Genomic DNA, 15,653 nt, shown 5'->3' on the forward strand with positions numbered 1-15,653 from the left:
CAGGAGACAACCTCCACCACTGATAGGGAAAGCAGTTGCAGGGGGGTGAGGGGCAAACTGAGAGACGGCATCATTAGATAAAGTAATGACAATGGGTTTAGCTTTGGACAAATCTTTTTTTCATTTTCTGAGCTATCACTGCAGTAATTTCTGCAATATCTACAAGAGTTTCATTTGAGTAAAAGACATTTGACTTACACATTGCCCAGACATGAGGACTTAAAGTGGGGAGCCAGGGGAAGCTGGGTCATTTTTGAGTATATATGATCATTTTTATGTATAAGGGAGGGGGAGAGGAAAGAAGAGTCTGCACTACTGTATTCACCAATGTGCTGAGCACGTGCAAACCACACAGCAGGATTTACAGTGACACATCCATTGCTTGTGCTCAGAAAAAAATGCAAGTTTGCAAGTATTGTATGAAATCACAGAACCATAGAACATTAAGGGTTGGAAGGGACCCTAAATATCATCTAGCCCTAATCCGCCTGCCACGTGCAGGGACAGCTCCCACTAAAACAGGTTGCTCGAGGTCTAGTCCAGCCTGGCCCTTGAACCCTGCCAGGGATGGGGCATCCACAACTTCTCTGGGCAACCTGTCCTAGTGTCTCACTCAACACAGGGCAAAGAATTCCTTCTTAATATCTAACCTAATCCCAGATGGACTGCTGCCAGCACCGTTGGATTTCTAGAAGCACCAATAAATGCAGTTGTAACCATATAAAATGTATTTGCTTTTTTTTTGTAGCTCATCCTGGTTTTGAAAATGAAAACAATTTTCAGGGAATAAGCACATGGGTGCTTTCTCCATGGCACTCTCCTTGGCTACAGCTCATCTCCTTTGAAATGCTGCAACTCTAATGTTGATTTCAGTGGGAGCTTTATTACATTTATTTCTCTTGTGGAGAACACATGCAGGTTGTTTTTATTGCACTGAAATTGTAATTCCACCTCAAAAGAGAAAGCTGATCACTTCAACCCAGACCAGGACGCTAATCCTGCCCACACAAACTACACTGCCAGCACCAGAGAGGGGGAGCTCAGGGAGCCTCCAGTCAGCAGAGGGGATACCAAGATAATGGTGAGGGCACCAGCACCCCTCATACACAGCCCTGGGGCTGAAGGGCATCCCAGGGTGAGCTTCTTTCCTTGCTCCACTTTGCATCAATAATTGATTGGAACACATTGGATTGACAGAAAGATACCACTTTACGGCTCAGTGCTTAGACCAGTCACCTGGAATGCAAAGAGATATGTCAGAGCAGGAAGGAATTGTACTTCCATCAATCTGTGCTTTCAGAAGAGCTTGATAAAAGCAAACTTCACTACTAGCAGTGGCTATCACATTTCCTCTGGGACCTGCTATTGTAGGCTTGACAAGGAGCTGACAGAGTGTTGTTACAAACCCGCTCACTTGCCCTTTACTGTTTTTTGTGGTTTCACCACAGCCCCAGGCAGCCGCTCGCTCACTGCCCCACCAGCAGGACTGGGGACACAATCAGGAGGGTAAAAGGTAGAGAACCTGTGGGTTGAAACAAAGATAGTTTGATAGGGAAAGCAAAATCTGAGTAAGCAAAGAAAAGACTAATTCACTCTTTCCCATGTGCAGGCAGGTGTTCAGACATCTCCAGAGGAGCAGGCCCCCATCACGTATAATGGTTACTTGGAGAAACAAACACCATCACTCCAAACATGCCCCACTTTCTCCTTCTTCCCGTCCACTTTATATACTGAGCATGACCTCATTTGGTCTGGAATATCCCTTTGATCAGTTGGGGTCAGCTCTCCCGGTTGTGTCTCCTCCCAACTTCCCATGTACTCCCAACTTGCCTTGCCAGCATGGCAGTACAAAAAGCAGAGAAAGCCTTGGCTATGTGTAAGCCCTGGTCAGCAGTAACAAAACCATTTCTACATTATCAACTCTGTGCTTAGCACAAATCCAAAACACAGCTCCACACTAACCACTGTGAAGAAAATTACCCCAGACAAAACCAGCACACCACTCAAATTGTCTGCACTGCAATTGAAGAGCAACTAATGGGGAATTCTTTTAAGCCCATCCATAGTGGAAACATAAGCTACAGACACCTTTACATACACCGACAGGAAACATTCTTGCTTTGTAAATCAGTGTATTCAGAACAGGAGCTAAGAAAAGGCTGTAAGTGCTTTGGAGGGAGCCCAGCTGCACAGAGCATTTGCCTGACCTCCATCCTGATTTTCATTCCTCACAGCTGTATCAACTGTCTTTTTTGCTCAACAGCATCCAACAGAAAATCAAAATCTTTTCTGGATCAAAAGCCAAACTAATTTTATTGTTTAAATTAGTTCAGCCACACAAGAGAATTAATTATTTCAGGACTATCAGTTTTTATGTTAACTTTGATTTTGAGTCCAGTACTGCACTGGGGAAGTAGCTATAGAATTCTATTACAGTTTTTGCCTTTTTTTAATGGAACAGTAATGTATCACTTGGCAAAAAATTGGCAGTTTCTGCTCATATATATCTATCATTCATTTGAACAATATCTCCTTATCTTGACAGAGAAGTTTCCCATAGTTACTATGTAACATATCTATAGCAAATACTGCCTTCAATAACTTAGACATGTCATTTATATATGACTACTTCTTTTTAAAGAATCACTTATTCTCAGGTTTTCTTTTCCTTTAGCTTTTTTTTTTACTTTTAGTGTCCTTTTCCTTTAGCTTAGAGGTTAGTCCCACTCCATCTTTAATTGTCTTTATCTACAGTGGTATCAGAGTTCTGTGGTCATTACTTTCAATTCTTTCATCCCTTATCTGTGCTAACTTTGCTTTGCATGTCCTTACATTTCACCGCTCAAACAAGGTTTTGTCCCTACTTATTCCACTCAAAGATTAGCTTCTCAAATACAATCCTTTTAGAAGCTTACCTGCAGCATAATATCTGTCTAATACGTGCTGGCTTATGGATAAGTAAAAAGAAATGCTTTATGTTAAAAAAAATCAGTAAATGTAGCTACCATGAGCTACTATTTATATTCCTCACCAGAAATACTGTGCAAAAGAGGGGTTGAAAGTAAAAGCAAGTATCACTTGCTTTTAAGGGTAATACACATGAATAATTTAGTTATCTCAAAACTATGCTTGCAGATCCCCTAGAAAATTCTGATCAATTCCAGTTACCCTTGAAATCCCCTCCCAAAATCCCCTAGAGCAACCATAGCTCTGTTCTGTAAGGAAGCTGTGCAGTAATTATGGAATTGAACCTAAGAAAGGTTAGTAGCTTTGGCCTTCAATTAGATCAAATCAATTTAGAGTAAACTGTAGCATACTACACCCTGATAACATCAACAAAGTAATTGAAGAACATTTAAAGAACAGCAGTAGTCTGAGTCAGCTGGTCTAGCAGTAAGAATCCTTCCTACAAGGGACATTTCTAACAACCAAATAGTTGAAGCAAGTTATATGTCAAAAAGAATTTGGATTTGCTGCCTTTAATGTTAGAGGTTTCACCGAAAGCTTCGTGATCTGCTCCTTTGACCTTATTTAAGAAGTGACAGAGCTGGTGAAGCTAATCACCAGGTAATTCCACCACATATAATTTATGTACATAATTTTAGTTATTTTAGACAAGATATAGAGAACATGAGATCTTCTCATTACACTGCTATTAAGAACTTTTAAGTACAAACAGTTCTTCATAAATTTAAACCTGCATACTTTAACTGATTACTGGAGTACCTAATTAATCATCTGAAAACTGGCTTTGAGCTTAGAGTAAACGACCTTAAGCATGAGGAGGACATATTTTCAGACAAAAGAAAAATCCAAAGTAATACCTGAATCAAAATTTAAATACAAATTACTTGGATCAACATCTCCACTGCTGTAGATTTGGTATCTAGTGTCCATGTCTAGACTGGGAAAAATGCTGTGTGAGATGCAATGCAAACCTCTGGTTAGCCCCAGCCTCTGCACAAAGAATTTACAATATAAACACGTGTGTTTGCACACGAGGGTCAGTTCACCCTCTGTAATTGCAGCTGCCCAGCTGTGCGTGCCAGGCTGCAGTGCCTGCACATGTCAAGGCCACCTCCTGTGTGGTTTGTGCTGAAGCATCTTGCCTGGTCTGATTGCCTGGGTGGTTGTGCAGTCACAAGTGAGGGCACCAAAGGGGAAACGGAGAGAAAACAAGTAATTTCTAACAGTATCAAAGTATGGGAGAAAAAAAAAGAGATGGTGAAGCAAGATTTTAATGTTCTAAAAGAAAGAGATAGAGAAGATGATTAGAATCTGCCTGTATGAAGCACACGCCTTTCTGAAAGAGAGGAGGGAGTTGTCCACCTGCACTGATACTTGAAGGGCCACGTTTTCTGTTGACATTACAGAAAATTTCTCCTAACAAACCCCAGAGATTTTTGTTTTTATATTTTAGGTGATTCCTGCCTTGCAGGCCTAGCTAGTTCATAGTTGGCTGCCTTTTACAGTCCATGGGTAAGTCCATGGGCACACCAGTTTACTGATAACAGTTCTGAATATCCACTCCATATTGGTCTCACAAGTCACTTTTCAGATCAGCTTTTCTTTTTTAGAGTGCTATTGTGGTCTTAGTGCTTATTTCTATTAATACACTTATGCTTAGCTATTTTCATTTTGAATTTTTGGGTTTTTTAAAAAAAAGAATAAAAGACATGCCAAAAATGTTCAGCTTTACAGCCTGCAAGAATGAAATTGTATGTTTTTCTCTGCACACAGTGTGTAGAATTTAGAAAACTGCTGTTTCAGAGTCCTGTGCCTTGCAGTTTGAACAGCAAAAAATTTTTACAGTTTAATCTCCATTCTGATTCTGTAGGATGCTCAGTTACAAGCAGGCTGCTTTAAAAGCCGTATTTAATACAAGATATTCACAGGAAATGGAAGGGCTAGAACTAACTTACTTCCTACAGGACTAGCAAAGTTCCATTGATTTTTTTGGTTCCCTTATTGATTGGATAATCCTTCCCTGCTACTTTACTTTTAGGTGGTACTGCACAAGACATGATCCTCTATACATTAATTTAAACAGATTTTATATAACTGTTCACATACAAAAGATCTTTGTGTTTAATTCTAGGCTGAGAAGAGACTCAGCCATCAGATCTACCCTCTTTATTTCCCCCTCTTCATTCCTTGTAATGTCATTAATAGGAAGCTGTTATTATACCATACCTTAATCTCTCCTTTCATGGGGAGAGCGCTCTGTGGCTCAATTAATGAAAAACATTCCTTCATCAAGTGGATACCATTGCCTATAACATTTTGAAGGCCAGTTACAGCATCATTAGTGGCAAATGTGTATGAAATTATTCAAATTGACCACCTTCAGGTGGGTTGTTTTTTTGTGGGGTACCTGCCCCAGATGCATGTGATCTGGGCTAGAATCACTTAGCACTCATAAAACTGGCACTGAGTAAAACTCTTCAATATGTGAGTTTCCATTTAACAAAATTTCATTCCTTTCAATCTGTTTCACTGTGCTAGTTCCTCTGGAATGCAAATGTGCCCTGGACAAGCAAAATGCAAGAAATTCCAAAGGGGTTATCACTTGCATCTCCTCTATGTTGCCAGCATGGAGGAAGAAAAGGAAATCTACCTTTTTGTGTGGAAGAAAAACCTGCTTTAACTCATCCAGCAGTTGTTTCCAGTGTATGAAGATGACCTTGCCTGAAGTTAGAAAACACCTTCTCCACATAGTATGAAAATGGATGAAAATAGTTCTACAAAATTTTTGGCTTAAGAGAATTGATATATATATTTTTTCCCAGACAGGTGTCTGATTGTTCTTGTGAAACTCTGCTTTGTAGGATTAAAACACAATATTTTTTTTTATAAATTTATATTCTCTATATTAATTAGGTCTTATTAATTGGCCTAGAATCCATTTGCCAACATTCTTGATTCATTGTAACCCTCTGAGGCTCTTTGTTTAGGAAACACTTCTGTAAAGCATTTCAGGATATTTCAACAGATGATTAAAGAAGCATAACGTTTTGAAAAACAATGTTATGAGTGTGTTTCCCTTAGCAGCCTGATCCACTCTGAAGAGAAGTGCTTGATTGGAGGTAACCTTTGCAGCAGACAAATGCCATTTGCTATTCCTATGAAAAACTGGTCCAAATCCAAATTAAAAACCTCCAGCAAAAAATAATCATAAATTCACATGTACTCAGTGGCAGGCACTTGATAGCATATGGCACCAAAATATGCCAAGGGTTCTTTAGAGCATACGCCATCACTTAGCAACTCCTATGTGCCAAACTGCTTCTGCTTGTTACATCCCTCAGGGATCAAGCTCTTATCTATGTCCTGTGCAAGCCCTGAGCTGGTCTTTTGCTGCAACTTTTCCTTTCCACAGGCAAGGGACACCCACACTGCAAAAGCTCAGCTTCTCCATGTCTTTTGTGATAAGACAGCGTCTTCCCTTGCATGGTCTGTGCCATCAGGTACATTACAAGGGATCCACATGGCAGGTTTTATGGGCTTTCTTCAGACATTTCTGAACACTCTGTACCTAGAGTTTTGCAGGTCCATTCTTCCTATTTTAATGTCATCCTACTTTAATGTAATTTTCTAAATCTTAGGTTGTTAAAAAGTTATGTCTTGACCTAAATATGTATGCTTTTGTCAAGCTTGTGACTTCAGTGAAGAAAGAAAAGGCCCATACACTAGTACTGCTGAAATATTGTGTGAGGCAAGGCTTGTACAAAAATAGCATATTTTTATTTGGCTAACTGATATATTTGGAAAAAAACCACCAAATTTACAGTCCTTTATGAGCCTTACTTCAGATTTGAAATAAAAGTAGCAATACTGAAAGATCTAAATTCCAGCAAATCAAGCTTATGCTTTATCCAAATTTGTCCAATATATTTATCAATGTGCTTATCAGATGCCAACAAGACAATGTCTGACACAGACTTGGGATTTTGTGGGTTTTGATCGGAAGTGTTTACCTTTGGTTAAAGCACACACCATGTAGGATGTCCCTGGGACTTCTCACACAGGCGGGTTCAGATGCTATTGCTCATTCTTCCTGACACAGAAGTGAATGGAGTACAATATCATGCCTTTAGTCCTGCACAGGAATCCCCATCAAAAGCTGGGGAGACTTTGCATAAAAACTGCTGGTAAGAAATGGCCACAGTGATTCACCTTCCTAGTAGTGTGCTGTGAGATTGTGCAACTCATGGGGCAGCAAGGCTATGTCCAGTATAGAGATTCTGGAATGTTTATAAATATTTTTGTTTGGGTTGTTTGTTGGTTGGTTTTGGTTTTGTTTTTTATTGTTGCATAGCTCACAGCTTCCTGCTAAGCTTACGCTCATACAGTCCTGGGACTTTGTGTCTGTTCTGTTGCCATCAGGTCTCCTGAAGCAAATAAAATGCCCACAGGTTATAATTATAGACAAAGCAAAGTCATCAGCTCTGGTATGAAAATTTGTACAGAATAGGTTTAATAGGACATCATCTTTTATAGCTATTGCTTTAAATTACCTAGCTGCCAAAAGCAGAGATATATGAGAAATTCATGGATACATAACATCATTCTCAATTAAATCATTGTTGTAAATATAACGGAAATGAACTATTAAACCAATAATGTTTCCTTTCATTAGTTTGAAAAGACCAAGGATAGAGACATTACACAAAAATGCCAAGAGCCAAGAATATTGCACCTTACTATGGTGCAATTACCTTGTAACCACAGCAGGGAATTCTGACATCAGCTGACTGACCTAAAATTTACAAAATAGGGAAGGATGTAATCTATGATTCTTACAGGGATTTGCAGACTGACTGCAGTACTCTAGAGCTCCCAGCTCCAAACCATAGGGTTGGATCTTCATTTCTTTTGACCCTCGAGGAGCAGATAGCAGTTGTTTTTGATGACATTTTTAAGGAAGACAAATCCCTACATAGAATGCTGAGCATTACTGTCTTAGTTGCACCAGAATGTAAACCCAAGTCAGTGGAAAGATGGAATCAAAGATATATACCACAAGTAGCTCTCAGTATGCAGAAAGGATTTACACTTTTGTCTGAATACTTTAACTCTTGTAGGGGAAAAAATAGTCAAATCCACAAGCCAAGTATCAAACCCTAGACTAAGATGCATTAAACCACTTATTTTAATGCACAGTTGCTAAAGCTGCCCACTCACTCGCTTTTGCTTAAGTGATCACTATGCCATAAGTCAGGCAGGATTTTTCTGCATAGTTTGTTAAACATGCCAATTTCACAGGCTGCTTTTGGAAAAGGTTCCTGCTCTTGCTGCTTGGTTTAGCAAATGCTGGCTTGCAGTTCTGCACTCACTCAGTACAGAGGATTAAGGAGACAGAAGGATCTTCAGGAAGGAATATGGCAATTGTCCAGTGTAAGCCCAGCTGCATCCAATAGGCATTCCCATCAAGGACTGCCCCCAGTTCTGTTATCCATTTGTCAAATCAACTTGACATTATCTTCTGCTTGGAAAAATAACTAGCCTAGTCTGCATCTAAGGAATAGGATTAGTTACTTCTGAAGATATGATGGAAAGGATGGAGGCAAGCAGGAAACAGTGCAAAGCAGATCAATGTGTTAAGATACAAAGGTTTCAAAAGCACACTGGTTTGTATGTTGTAAACTGCTTGAGTGCAAAGGAAAATGATCACAACCAAAACCATATGCCTTTCAAAGCTTTACATCTCCAGCTGGCACAGCTAGCAGATATGTCAGAGAAGCACTAATAAGCAGAGAGAACTCTAGAGGAAATCTTTCTGTTCTCCATCTGTCATGGAGTAAATAGGTCTTATTGATTACCTACCACTTGATTTATACTAAATGCTTTCAAGCATTTCACATTTATAATTTTCAAATACAAGAATAATTAAATTTTGATTTATGGGAATTACACAAGAGGTGATTTTCTGTCTGATCAGCAGCACTCAGCTGTACCACAGATATTAAGAAAACTCACAGAATGTTTTAGCTTTAAAACAGTAGGAGCCTGAGTTTTAAGGTTTTGGGTGGTAGTCTGAATAATGCAAGAGAAAGAGCAAAAAAGCTTCAGTGTTGGCTGTAGTTGTGTTTTTACTGATTCTAATACTGGGTCACAGAAGTTACAAAAGGTTTTACAGCCCCACTATAAAACAGCTCTTTATCTTTTCTCCACTAATTCCGTGGTGTCACATTTAACAGAACTAGGAAACTGAAGATAATATGGATGTTTGCAGATTAGCTGTCAGGTAATAAATAACACTAATTTCACATACCTACAAATGTAAAGGTACCTTATCACTGTTTAAGTTTCTCACTCTTTGTAATGCCTGCCAACATTTTAACCCAGGCAAATTACAGTATTGTTTTTGCTGTTTTTTCACTGGGATAAAATACACAGTCATAATATCCTTTTATCAGATCTCACAGTATAAAAGGGCTTTGGTGCTTAATTTAAGCTGTATGTTGCTGAGGCAATTCCAGAGTTCCTGTTTTGGAAGATGTATTTGTCTTACCTTTTAGTTGCCTTGTCTTTTCACAGCGCTTTAAGTACCACTTGCCCGAGAAGATGCAGCTGTGACCCTGCCCAGTCAGTGCAATGCTACAGGGCTACAGAGATCCCCAGAGAGATTCCTTTTACCACCAGGAGACTCTACATCAGCCACAGCAAAATTAAACAACTCCAGGTAAGATAACCCAGAAAAAGTACTTCTTGTAGTGCACCGTAACTGCAAGTTGGACTTCCCAGATGGTGGTGGCATCTAGTGAGGAGAGAATCTTATTCCATGTCCTAAAAACTGACAAAGTGCTGCCAGAACTGGTTTTATTTTTACTTACTCTTTAAGGATATGTAAATATATTCCTGTCATGTTTCCATGTTCTTGCAGTCTCCAAGCACTAGTTCACACTGTCACAACGATAGTTTTTATGAAACTCAAAAAAATAGTATTTTACAACTAGCAACCACAGGTTGACTTCTTTCATATATGGTCAAATAACCATTGACTTTCAGAGTAATTTTTTAACCTGTTAAAAGCTTTTTCTGTTTTTCACAGTAAAATGAAAGGGTTTATGTCATTAGAATAATTTCCCTAGTGAAAGAAATTTAAGCTCTTTTTCCTCTCTGGAGCTGCAAATATCAAGTAAAGCTGCTATTAGAAATGGCAGAGGAAGTAAGTTTGAGTCTAAGGAACAGCTTGAGATGTTTCTAAAAGCAAGGCCAGGCCTATCTACTAACCTACATAAGAGAGAGCAGCTCCTAACCAAAGCTGCCAGCTATTTGTGCTATTGAAAGCATTTCTTCTTGGTTTCTTGAGGCACCACTGGTTCACATTATTAAAGGCATCAGCTTATGCTCATCTTGCACTGTAACCTAGAATGGTGCTTCTTTGTTTCTTACCCTGAAATACCTTTATTTAATAAAGTCACCTTGTAGAGATGGGAAATACAACCTTGTATACATGGGAAATACACAAGGAAAATATAACCATCTGTATTACACGTGCTTAGTGTGCATTAATTTACTACAAATAATGTGTACAATTCAAATGAGATACATTTTCTCTTACAAAGAGTTGAACTGCTTTGAAATGCACCTTTGATTTCACTCTCAGGACTAAATGAAATAGGCTGGAAGGCAGCTTAGAGCAGCATCTAGAATACCTGTTGCCCACAGAGAAATAGTGATTGTACAGTTTTCCTCTGAGAAAGTTTACTCTTTTAGCTGCTCCTAATATCTCTGGTTTTCTTGTTTTATCTCACACACCCACAAAGGTCAAACATTGGTGTGATTTAGCTGTACTCGGTGTAAACAAAAGATTTGTCAAATGAATTCTGTATTAGGAAATACGTTTTCTGTGCAAACTCTTCCCTCCTATTCCCTATTATTTTCTTTCCAAGATAAGTGAGATGAGCCATTTTCCATTTCTTAGGCTAGTTGTCCATACCTGTCAGCAGCTCCTCAGTTATAAGTAAAGTGACCTTAGTTTCTGACTAGAGCAAAAGGCAGGTGTCATAAAAGCATTTAAATATTGGATATAAGTGAATGGAGTGGTGGGATAAATGATTTATGACTGATCACAGCAAATGGTGTGTGAAACCAGCTAAGAAGAGTGTTTTTCACTTTATACATTAATTCCACTGGCTATGACTCTGCCTTACTGCTACTACTGACTTTGCACTGAAGGGAAAAGAGTCCTTTCACACTATGTGCTTGTAGTTATGTAGGCTGTTTCCTTGAAATTATACTGGGTTTTTGGATATATTTTTTTACCTTTTTTCCCCCCATGCAACAAGTTAAACTTCTGAGATCTTGACATCATAAATACCTGTGCCGAATTTTACAAAGCTGAGGAATTCCACTGGCACATATTATAGTGTTTAGGGAAACATGTCTGCAAGCACTGAAATAACTCTACAGGATTTTAGGATTTTGGTGTGGGATTTTTGTTTGTTTGGCTGGTTTGATTTGGGGTTTTTTTTTGTTTTCTTGGTTTTTAAAGTTCCTTTATTTGCCTACTCATAGAGAACATAACATACTCTCCTAAAGAAGTTGAATGTAAGCCTAGAGTTCCCACAGTTGACTTCCAAGAGACTTTTATATGTAAGCATTCACAAATACTATAGTTTAGAGATTAGCTGCCTCAGAAGAATAAAAAAATATTGTTTCAATTACTTCTGTGCCTTGATTTGCATCATTATTAAAATTGTGAAGAAATAATAATTTAAAAAATAATATATGTTGGTATGCTAAATTCAGTATGATTTAAAAAAAAAAAAAAAAAAAGAAAAAAAAAAAAAAAAAAAAAAGAAAAATAGTAGATTTTTTTTTCACCCAGATCTAATTTGCATTTGTTTTGACAGGGCAGATCAGCATTAAAAACAGTAGCTGAGATTTTTGCTTTGGGTAATTTTACAACCTGGGGTTTGTTATGAACAGACTTCATAATAACAAAACTAGATTAATTTTAGCATCTTTTTCCAATATTTTCTGCTTCCTCCTTGATTTGAAAATCAACTATTTACTCTCAATTTAAAATTTAGTTTATTTCTAACTATAGAATTAACTACAAACTAAGGGGTTTTATGTGCTAAAGGAAAATAATCTACCTTACCTCCAGGATAAGGGACTGTTTTAATAAAACTGCTTATAACATAGCCCAGGTCACAGAAACTCAAAAAAAAAAAAAAAAATAAAATGACAAATTCTGTAAAATATTTGTATTAAATATCAGCATATTAGATCCACTTTCAGGAGATCAATGTTTTAAAATACAAAACTATAATACTATCACTTTACAGGCAATCCAGTTTGAGAATAAAACACTGCTTCCTAGCAAAAAAAGAGCTGGTGGGCTTTCAAATATGTTTTGATACATATTAGAAAGACTCTGTGGTTTATAAAAGCATGGATAAGATAAATGTTTAAGTCTCGAAACAGCATGGTCACAAAGCTTCCAAATAGGTGGAAAATAGAAATCATAATAATCCACATTAAGAAGCCTAACATCATTACAAAGCAAATGTCGTACATTGACCTTCACAGTTCTCTGTCACTTAATAAGATGAAAAATATGCCTCTTAGAGGCATACAGAAATCAACTGAGGAAAAGCAGGAAACATTGCTTTTGAATTTATAGGAGAAAATGTATTGAATTGTGAAGGTTCGTACTTGTTTCAATTTCCATAAGATGGTTTTATAATTACGTGTGATTATGTTTTTGTGCTCTTGACTGATGCAGCTCATTCCTGTATACAAAATTACCTTCCTAATCATGACCAAATCTGGACATCAGCCATTCTGATATTTCTGTATAGCTATAGGTACACAAAACACTGATTTATAGAAAAATAAAATTATGTAATTTGGACAACTTTGTTGTTTTCTGTTGAGAATATAAGGTTTTTAATGGAAGTACATTCCCTCATTGAATTTACATATAATTGATGGAGAAACCTGCTTCAATAGAGGTTCCATATCTATATTTTCTCAGTAATTGCATCAAATTTTGCAATTCAGAAATTGCTTTGCAAGACAGAATAAAATTAATCAGAAAGATAAACTAAGGCTACCACAACAAAATTAAATCTGACTTGTCTTTCACAGCTGTGCAGGCTTTAATTTTACAAAAGTTAAAATGCAGAGTCTGTAGCTAAGATAAAGAGATACAGCACAAAAAATATGCAAGAGTGGGACACCTTTTAAGACACCTTTTAACAGCCACTTTTACGAGCTGATGTCACTTACACAAGTATGATAGTCAAACGTATCCAGCCAGGATTATGGAACAAAATTACTGCCCAGCGCCTCTACTGCAAAAGGACATGTACTGCCCTCCATACAGATTCCTGACTGGGATGAGGGGTTATGCTGTTAAACAGGCTGTACAGCTCCCCCACTGAGAGTAAAATAAGCTGGGAGCTACCAAGCCCTAGGGAAAATAGCATGAGGAATCTACTGTTACTTTAGCATCTCTAACTGATGTGGTCCCTGAGACATGTAGTGAGATGGTTTTGGACATGGGAAAGGAAAACAGATGAGGACACTCCTTCCCACCACTCCTGTGCAGAACACCTGCTCCTGTTGCTTTTTTGGGGGATTCCCATATAAATGTTTTTTTAGGACTCAGTCACCAAGGTCAATGGGAAGCATATCTGGTAATTTCAGCAAACCAGTGTTGTAGCAAGTGGTGTGCTTGGAGAACTCCCTGGCTCACCCTCATTGCATGCTTCCTCCTAGCTCAGAGAAAGCTGCCAGATCCACATAGGTTTGCTGCTTAACTTGAGACACAAGATGGCAACAAGCACGTTCCAACAGAGCAGAAAAATAATGAAACGATTGTGTGCCTCTCAATATTATAGTCATAGTCAACATATAAGTACCATTTACCACTGCAAAGCCTCTGTTTATTACTAACTAATAAAAACTAAGTTTCTGTGAAAACACTCTGTCCCACAGAGGTGGTTTTTCAAGCCAGGCTGATCTGATGCTTTTGGTTTGATCATATTAATATGTGAGGTTTTTATTAAAACAAATAAACAAAAAGAAGGTAGTGGGGAAGAGAAAAGTGTTGAATTTTAGTTTTTCTTCCAAAACAGTAGCAAGAGGTAAAGACATCTGTTCCTCTGGGGAATATATGCTGCAGGGCTAGTACTGTTGATATATGGAAATGGCTGTCTCATTAACTCAAAAGTGCTCTAGCCAGCATCATGGAGCACAATGAACATTAACAGCCATTCACTCTCTGCAAAGATTTCTGCCCTGTGATGTTAACTTTCCATTTTACATAGGCTATCCACCAGGAGGAAATAAAAGAAATATTCCTCCTTCAAATGTATGTGCTTGCTCAAAACCTGACAGAGCATAGACTTAAACCATAAAATTCTAGAAATGTAAGTAAATACTGGCAAACCACAGATACCTATAGTAATACCTCTACCATTATCACTTATTTTGGTTTCTCATTTTAAATATATTGTTTTTCAGCATATACTAGCAATTGTCCAAATATCCAGAAGGAGTAACCAGTGAGGATACCTATAAATGTACTACCACAATAATTTATTTTTTTTCTCTTTAAGTTTACTGACTTCAGGAGAATGTCAGTCCTGGAAGAGCTGGTCTTGTCATGCAGTGGCACAGAATCAATAGAAAACAACACTTTCAAAGATCTGAGCACCTTGAAGTCCCTGGAACTCTGCAAAAATCAACTAAAGCAAATACCCACCTTTCTCCCATCTGGCCTTGAAATTTTAAAACTCGCTGATAACTCCATTAGTGTTCTGCATGAATCTGATTTTGCAGGTTTGATAAAACTAAGGGTGCTTGATCTTCGGAACAACTTGATTGCAACTCTGCCTCTGAGTGCATTTTCTTCCCTTTACAATTTACAAACTCTGATCCTGGATGGTAACAACATGGAATCTGTGTCTGCACCACTTAGGCTGCCTAGGCTGATGTATCTGAGCATGGATAATAATAAACTGAATTCGTTCCCGACCAACTTCTTTGCATCTTTCCAAAGTCTACATTTTCTCAGCTTAAGTGGCAACTTTCTGATAAAAGTTCCTCTTGACCTACCTAAATCCCTACTGTCTCTAAAATTAGAGAAAAACCAACTTAAAATTGTGAGACTGCGAGATGTGAAACACCTAGAAAACCTGTCTGAGTTCCTTCTGTCAGAAAATCAGCTGACGTCAGTAGATGGTGCCCAGCTTCTTCCTAACTTAACAACACTGGAGCTGTCCAAGAACCAGCTCCATGCTGTGCCCCTCAGGCTGCCCGGCAGGCTGCAGAAACTCGACTGCAGCAATAACCTGATCCAAAGGGTGACAGCACAGGACTTTCAAGGACTCCAAGACCTGAAGCACTTGTTTCTCGACCACAATGCTGTCAGCACGTTTGAAGCGGGAGCTCTCCAGGAGTGCATGCAGCTTTCCAATCTGGCACTGGAACAGAATCTCCTCAGTTCCATTCCGCTGAGGCAAGTGAATCTCAGGATAGCTGGTGTCATCTCTGGTCATCTCATTCCAAGGGGTCATCTCTGCATCCTTGCATTGTGAGAATGAGAGCCAAAAATTGGTATTCAGACCTAGTCATGGTAGAAGTCTGTCCATACCATAAACCCATTGTTATAACTAGCACTAATTAGCACT

The 15,653-nt window shown here is 38.4% G+C and overlaps 1 long non-coding RNA gene across 2 annotated transcripts in view; it reads left to right on the plus strand.

Annotated features, from left to right (window-relative positions):
- LOC136359053 (uncharacterized) overlaps positions 1-15,653 on the plus strand; it is a 945,479-nt gene that overhangs the window by 743,790 nt on the left and 186,036 nt on the right. The window lies entirely within an intron of this gene.

Source organism: Sylvia atricapilla, chromosome 3, assembly GCF_009819655.1.
Source record: "Sylvia atricapilla isolate bSylAtr1 chromosome 3, bSylAtr1.pri, whole genome shotgun sequence".
In the NCBI taxonomy this organism is placed as follows: Eukaryota; Metazoa; Chordata; class Aves; order Passeriformes; family Sylviidae; genus Sylvia; species Sylvia atricapilla.